The sequence below is a fragment of the Engraulis encrasicolus genome, chromosome 12 (genome assembly GCF_034702125.1).
Source record: "Engraulis encrasicolus isolate BLACKSEA-1 chromosome 12, IST_EnEncr_1.0, whole genome shotgun sequence".
Taxonomy (NCBI): domain Eukaryota; kingdom Metazoa; phylum Chordata; class Actinopteri; order Clupeiformes; family Engraulidae; genus Engraulis; species Engraulis encrasicolus.
In genome coordinates, this window is record NC_085868.1 from 56,427,290 (window position 1) to 56,434,908 (window position 7,619).

Genomic DNA, 7,619 nt, shown 5'->3' on the forward strand with positions numbered 1-7,619 from the left:
AATAATGTAATGTAATGTAATGTAATGTAACGTTACATCAATGTTCCTCAACGTTAGCTAAATGTTCCTCAATGTTAGCTAGATGTTCTTCACCTGGCTCCGTCCTCGCTGGTGCCATGGTAGGACACGGGCCACTCGTTGGGGTCGGACCAGGTGCGGTATCCCGCGGATCCGAGCCAGGCGTTCCCGTCGGGGTACTTGTCAAGCACCTTGAGGGCGAATCGCTGCCAGCCGCACGGGCGCTTGTACACCTGTAGGGTTATGTAGTCATGGTTAGGCAAGCAGGGAGGAAAATTGTATTCATATTTTTCCGGTTCCCCAGAAGTAGAGAATCTGAAGAAGACAATGCGTGAGCTTAGAATTATAAGGTTCTATCTCCGTTTAGGGTAGTTCTGAGATATTGAGCATCAAAGTTTTTACATCCCAGCTGTTTTGTGAGAGAGAACGTTTTTATTTTATTAATAACAATGTAAAATAATACTTTTTTCACAAAAATAACACCACACAGGCATTAATAAGCATGTAATGGGTCAGATTATGTAAAAAACTCAATTTGACCAAAAATGGAGATAGAACCTTATAATTCTCAGCTCACGAATTGTCAAATCTTGCCATGGAATAAAAAAAAGACCAAGCTATACTACAAAGCTGGTTCAGGATGGTTCAAGTTAAGAGGTAAATCATCTAATACAAGAGCTTTTCTTGAGAAAATGCGGACTCAAGGCTCTTCTATTAGATGATTTAACTTATCATGAACCAGCTTTGTAGTATAGGCCTCAGGGCTTTCAGACCGTTCATTTAGACCAGACCAGGGCTTTCAAGCCTTTAGACCAGACCAGACCAGGGCTTTCAAGCCTTTAGTTTAGACCAGACCAGGGCTTTCAAGCCTTTAGTTTAGACCAGACCAGGGCTTTCAAGCCTTTAGTTTAGACCAGACCAGGGCTTTCAAACCTTTAGTTTAGACCAGACCAGGGCTTTCAAACCTTTAGTTTAGACCAGACCAGGGCTTTCAAGCCTTTAGTTTAGACCAGACCAGGGCTTTCAAGCCTTTAGTTTAGACCAGACCAGGGCTTTCAAACCTTTAGTTTAGACCAGACCAGGGCTTTCAAACCTTTAGTTTACCTCATTTAGACCAGACCAGGGCTTTCAAACCTTTAGTTTACCTCATTTAGACCAGACCAGGGCTTTCAAACCTTTAGTTTAGACCAGACCAGGGCTTTCAAACCTTTAGTTTACCTCATTTAGACCAGACCAGGGCTTTCAAACATTTAGTTTAGACCAGACCAGGGCTTTCAAACCTTTAGTTTACCTCATTTAGACCAGACCAGGGCTTTCAAGCCTTTAGTTTAGACCAGACCAGGGCTTTCAAACCTTTAGTTTAGACCAGACCAGGGCTTTCAAACATTTAGTTTAGACCAGACCAGGGCTTTCAAACCTTTAGTTTAGACCAGACCAGGGCTTTCAAACCTTTAGTTTAGACCAGACCAGGGCTTTCAAACCTTTAGTTTAGACCAGACCAGGGCTTTCAAACCTTTAGTTTAGACCAGACCAGGGCTTTCAAGCCTTTAGTTTAGACCAGACCAGGGCTTTCAAGCCTTTAGTTTAGACCAGACCAGGGCTTTCAAACCTTTAGTTTAGACCAGACCAGGGCTTTCAAACATTTAGTTTACCTCGTCGCCGCGCATAAAGGTGCTGGTGTCATGGATGTTGGTGAAGTCCTAATCCCACCCAACACAGCCCAGTTAACACAGCCCACTCAATAAAGCCCACCTAATAAAGCCCACTTAATACAGCTTTACCTCATTGCCGCGCATGAAGGTGGTGGTGTCACGGATGTTGGTGAAGTCGTAGTCGAACCGTGGGTCGAAGAAGTCGCTCTCCATCACAAAGAGGTCATCACACACGCCCTGTTAGACAGATTATTCACTATATATGTCCTTTTTTTAAAAAGTATTTTTTGGGGGCTTTTCAGCCTTTATTGGTTTTTGTGAGACAGGATAGTGAAGGAGAGACAGGAAGTGAGCTGGGAGAGAGAGATGGGGAAGGACCGGCAAAGGACCCAGACCGGGAATCAAACCCGGGTCGGCCGAGTGATAAATGTGTGCCCTACCATATCAGCCTCGGTAGGGCCTGTATTTGTCCTTTTGGAAAACATTTACAGTACGCCTGACAGGGCCGCTGACAGATTTTGCTGGGGCCAGGACAGAGCCAACTGAAAGGGCCCCCCATCCAATACATACAATATAATGAAAACCTAACTTTGGGGCCCCTAGCTCTCTCCCTTGGCCCAGGACAACTGACCTCTTTGCCCCTTCAGTCATGTTGAAAACTTCGAATTTGATGATGGTGGTAAGTAGCCTATTTGTTAAAAAGGTAACATTTGTGAATGGGCTGCATGGATTCTGGAAATGAACTACTAAAAATATCACACATTGCACCTTTAACCCTCCTGTTATCCTAAGATTTAGGTTACATCCGTGATCCTTGGGGTCATTTTGACCCCAGCCATTTAAATGTCTACAAAATCAGTAGAAGCAAAAACTTTTGCACCGGTTTATGCCTCAGATATTTACTGTTGCTCTGTTGGGGACATAAAAAGCCCTTTAGATAAGTCCTAGCACCCCAACACACAGCCCATACACCAAAAACACTAATCCATGACTAGGCGAAAATGTGCAACAACTGCCCAAAAGTTGCCTTGCATTAGTTTTGGCCCTCGTCCACATCATACATATTGTTAGTTATCAGAGCCCTAAATAAATCAAAATGTTCTGTTCTAAATAACTTATATTCATGTATTTGACATAATCTAGACAGATTGGAACATGTATTGGGAAAATATGGATGTTCCATTTATGTTTAATACACGAAAACATTTTTGTGGAAATTTCACTTTTTTCACATTGACCCCATATATTTAGGAAAAGTCATCAAATATGAAGCAAAATAATTATGTACATCATGTATTTTTCAGACGTTAAATATTGAAAGGGGTCAAATAGACCCCAAGGATATCAGGAGGGTTAAGAATGTTTTCTGCCATTTACAGTACATGTGATGTAGTGAGAAAGAAACACAAAGAGACACAATAGACAGACCTGGGCCGCCGAGCCTCTTCCAGAGGAGGTCTTCTTATCCTGCCAGAACTGGTCTGGGTAGTAGACAGCTTTAAGAAGCTCAGCCACCCCAAGAACGTTACCTAGGACTGCGCAATATATATGCAATTTATATTGTGATATCAGTATTGCTGTCAAACAATATAAAATTTCATAATATCAAGTAGAAACAATATTTTGTTGTCATTTGTCTACACTGCCAAAAGGTAGGTCACGCTAAGTGCAATAGCCTACACAGCACATTCCCCTCCACTTGAACCATTGCGAGCACAGAGCAGACTTGTTGCTACCCAACACTCATGCAGAACACCACTGTGTCTTTCTCTATGGCCCTCCACGCACACTGCTCAAGGGAGGGAAGGGAAAATTGTGAATTGTTTAGCACAATTATTTGTCTTTAAAAGAAACATTGTTTAAAAAAAAAACGGTGATATCAATATTGACTGAAATAATCGTAATATTGATTTTTCAAGTCAAGTCGGCTTTATTGTCAATTTCTTTACATGCACTGGTTATACAAATAATTGAATTTACGTTTCTTACTTTCCCATGCAGACATGGACATACTTTAGGTATAGACATAGACAGTACACATACAGTGTCAGTACCGATACAACACATACAGACATTTAAAGTGCCAGACTGGACACCAGGAGACGTAGAGAACATTTTCAATAATCTCCTGGTGTGACAATTCTTCTGACATAGTAAGAGTAGCATTGTGAAATATTAATAAATAACAAAGTAAGTAATTTGTTTTTTCTCATCAATGGAGCAGCCCTACCTGAGCCTGCGGTTGCCGTGGTGTGAATCCTACCTGAGGATGTGGTTGCCGTGGTGTGAACCCTACCTGAGGCTGCGGTTGCCGTGGTGTGAACCCTACCTGAGGCTGCGGTTGCCGTGGTGTGAATCCTACCTGAGGCTGCTGTTGCCGTGGTGTGAACCCTACCTGAGGATGCGGTTGCCGTGGTGTGAACCCTACCTGAGGATGCGGTTGCCGTGGTGTGAATCTTCACCTGGACGTCCACCAGCAGGGAGAGGCCTTCAAAGAGGATGGAGATGTCGTATCCCATGGCAACGGGTGATGGAGGAGAGGAGGGGGCGACAAGAGTGGTCTGGTGGAGATGGAGGACGTCAAGATGTCCTTGAGATGTTCTTGAGATGGGTTGGAAGAGGAGGTCAAGGTCTCTCTTGAGACGGGCTGAGTTTGTGGAAGAGACCTGGTGAGGTTGATCTAGACACTGCTATGCCTGCAGCCACACAGAAGACGAAACAGCAGCTGATGTGGTCAACTTCTGGTAACGGTTGGCACACGCCTTTCCTGTCTTTAAATAGGCCTACACTTGTAGACACCAGCAAGTTATTTTCTTGTTTTTTTTTTTCTTTCTTTTCTTTTCTTTTGAAATAATGCCTTGTCATGTTTCAAAGAAGGGTGCTGCTCGGTCTAAGGCTTGTGCAAGATCTTGTCATCCTTCTGGGTGGACCCTCCTGCTCATATTGCCAAACAAATACATGCATTGGTATTTTGAATAGTTAGTTACACGTTGCTCTGAGTAGTTATGTGCCACCATGTCTGCAGTTACCTTTTTAAATTTATTTTTTTAAAAATGTTGGGCCCCATGAAAGATTCAAAGATTTGGGTCCCCAAATTGACGAATTATGTCATCAGCATCCTTCCAGGGGCCTGTCAGTGCTGTCGGGCCCTTAGAATCTCTAACACCTTTCCCCCCCTCGCGGCACCTAGGAGAGAGAGACAGGGAAAGGTCGACAAAGGACCCGGGCCGGAATCGAACCTAGAGCCATGTCTCAATCCACGCACTTGTGTCATTGCACTTGTGTCAGTGCACAGTGCACACAATGCACTGAGGTCTTTAGTGCATAGTGTCGTGGAAAAAATTGAGCACTATGCACTGTGCCCTTGCTGAAAGTGACGGCTGAGCATGGCATTAGCTCGCCAAAATATCGGTTGGCTACTGTTGACAATGCACAGCGTCTGGTGCTTGTATTTCCATGTCCTTCACCCCAAAGGGCAACAATCACACATACAATACTTGGGTTGGCATGAAAAGGTTGGTGTCTCAGGAACATTATTTACAGAATTAGGAGACTGTTGACCAAACTGTTCTGAACTGAATGCCACATTTCCTCCGTGTCATTGTCAACATTGCGGCCGTTTAGTGCGTGAAGTGTCCATCATTCAAGCACTCCGTTTTTCTGCCATTGTTAGGGCATCATCCGGGCGTAGTCCTTTTGCTTTTTCCTTTATGCATGTGTGTGTTTGTGTGTGTGTGTGTGTGTGTGTGTGTGTGTGTGTGTGAGAGAGAGAGAGAGAGAGAGAGAGAGAGAGAGAGAGAGTGTGTGTGTGTGTGTGTGTGCAGTAAGATGTGTTAATCACAAATCTGATGGCATCACAGTGACACTGCTATCTGCTGTTCGTTATCAGGAGTCTACAGGCGGATACACTGATGGGGCATGATGAGGCATCACGGCCACATAAGAGCTGATGATTTCCCAATGCACAGAGCTTAGAAATGGGGGGCCATTGTAAGGAGATAGGGCACAATATTGTTTGAAAGGTGAATTCCGCTTTAAGGAGATGGGCTTTAGATCAAAGGGTCGCAGGTTCGAATCTCTCCCTTACCTCTCCCTATCTCACTGCATTGCTGAGGTGCCATTGATCAAGGCACCTAACCCCACACTCCTTTAGGGACTGTAACCAACACCCTACTTAATTAACTGAATGTCGCTTTTGATAACAGCCAAGTGTAATGTAATTTAACGAAATGTATGGATTGCAGAAGGTGGTCTTTGTGTTTGTTTTGTTTATGACTTTAACTCCACCAATGAGTCGCTGGTCACATAAGCTACTGTAAGAACTATTTGTGAACATCAGACACGTTTTCATGATGCATGATTCATTGTTTGTGTGCAAACTAACATTTTAGGTTCATGATGTGCTCTGTTTCTTTAAAAAAAAAATCTGAATGAAATGTTAGTTACAGTGTATGAATCCAAATTGAGCACAGTGGACTATTTCTCGCTAGTGGCAGTAGTGTACTGTTTATGTGTAGCATACTGTTTAATGTTGTACAATCTACAATGCATTACCTTTGCGAAGTGCGAACTAATATTCTTCAGAAAGAAATCAACAATTATTTATCAATTGAATAAACTACCCAACACAATACTTTTCACAGTGTGCATCAACTTATGGCAATGTGTCAACGACGCTGTATCATAATAATAATAAAGTCTTTGGTTTGAGTCAGAATTTGCTGCATTCAGTTTAACTTGCTGAGTTGTGAAATAACAATGTATTTCAGTGGTAAGTAGGCCCATACTACATTCCGTACCTCCTGTGGCATGCTGTAATAGTCATTGAAAAGTTAAGAACCATAGTAGCCTACTACAGTAACACTACTATGACATAATACAGGGCCTTAACCCTTGTAAGGTGTTCACGTTTTGGTTACATAGAAGGTGTTCGGGTCAATTTGACCCGGGCATATAGAAAAATAATGACAATTTTGTTTTTTCAGATTCTTGCTCCTCACTGAAGGTTAAGTAATGCACTATGACTTAGGCATTGCCATTCTGGTAACAGCTAATTTATAACGGCGCGTGTCTTAATGGGTTAAAAGTATTGTTACATTTCAGTGGCAATTTAAAAAAGACTCAGAAGCCTTGTGTGAAACCTCAACAGCCGTCCCAAAACTTTATTGTTTCTCACAGAAATCAAACTCAGTAAACCAAACACAGGCGTCCTGTATGTACACATTACACTGGTGACAAACAGGCGTCCTGTACTGCACTGTTCATGACAAACTCAGTCAGGCATTTCCATACAGGCCGCTGTCTTGATTGTCAGATTTTGGAGCAGCAACTGCCAGTCACACGCACACAGTCACACACACACGCACGCACTCACGGACACACACACACACACACACACACAGTCACACACACACAGTCACACACACACAGTCACACACACACACACACACACACACACACACACACAGTCACACACACATGCACGCACGCACGGACACACACACACACACACACACACGCACGCATGCACGCACACACACACACACACACGCACACACACACGCACACACACACACGCACACGCACACACATTGTTCGTCAGGATTTGCTGTCTCACATAATCCCACAGTTTGATCTATAGATGTGCTTTATACATCCCCAATGGCATGGCAGAGTATAGTACATGAGCTTTATACATCCCAAATGGCATGAGGGGCGTGGGATAAGGCACCTGTAAGGTGCTGGTTACACGAATGGGGATATTTTAAATGTAGATATTTCTTTTTATCCGTTTACATATAAACACGATATGTGGATACAAATAAAACCTCCATTGGGACAGGTGTATCTTAGCCCACTTAAACCCCATCATGTGTTTTCCAAAATAGCCATATACGTGCGCTGTACATTAACGACTTCTTGGTCAGCGAGGTTGTCTTAGGCACTTGG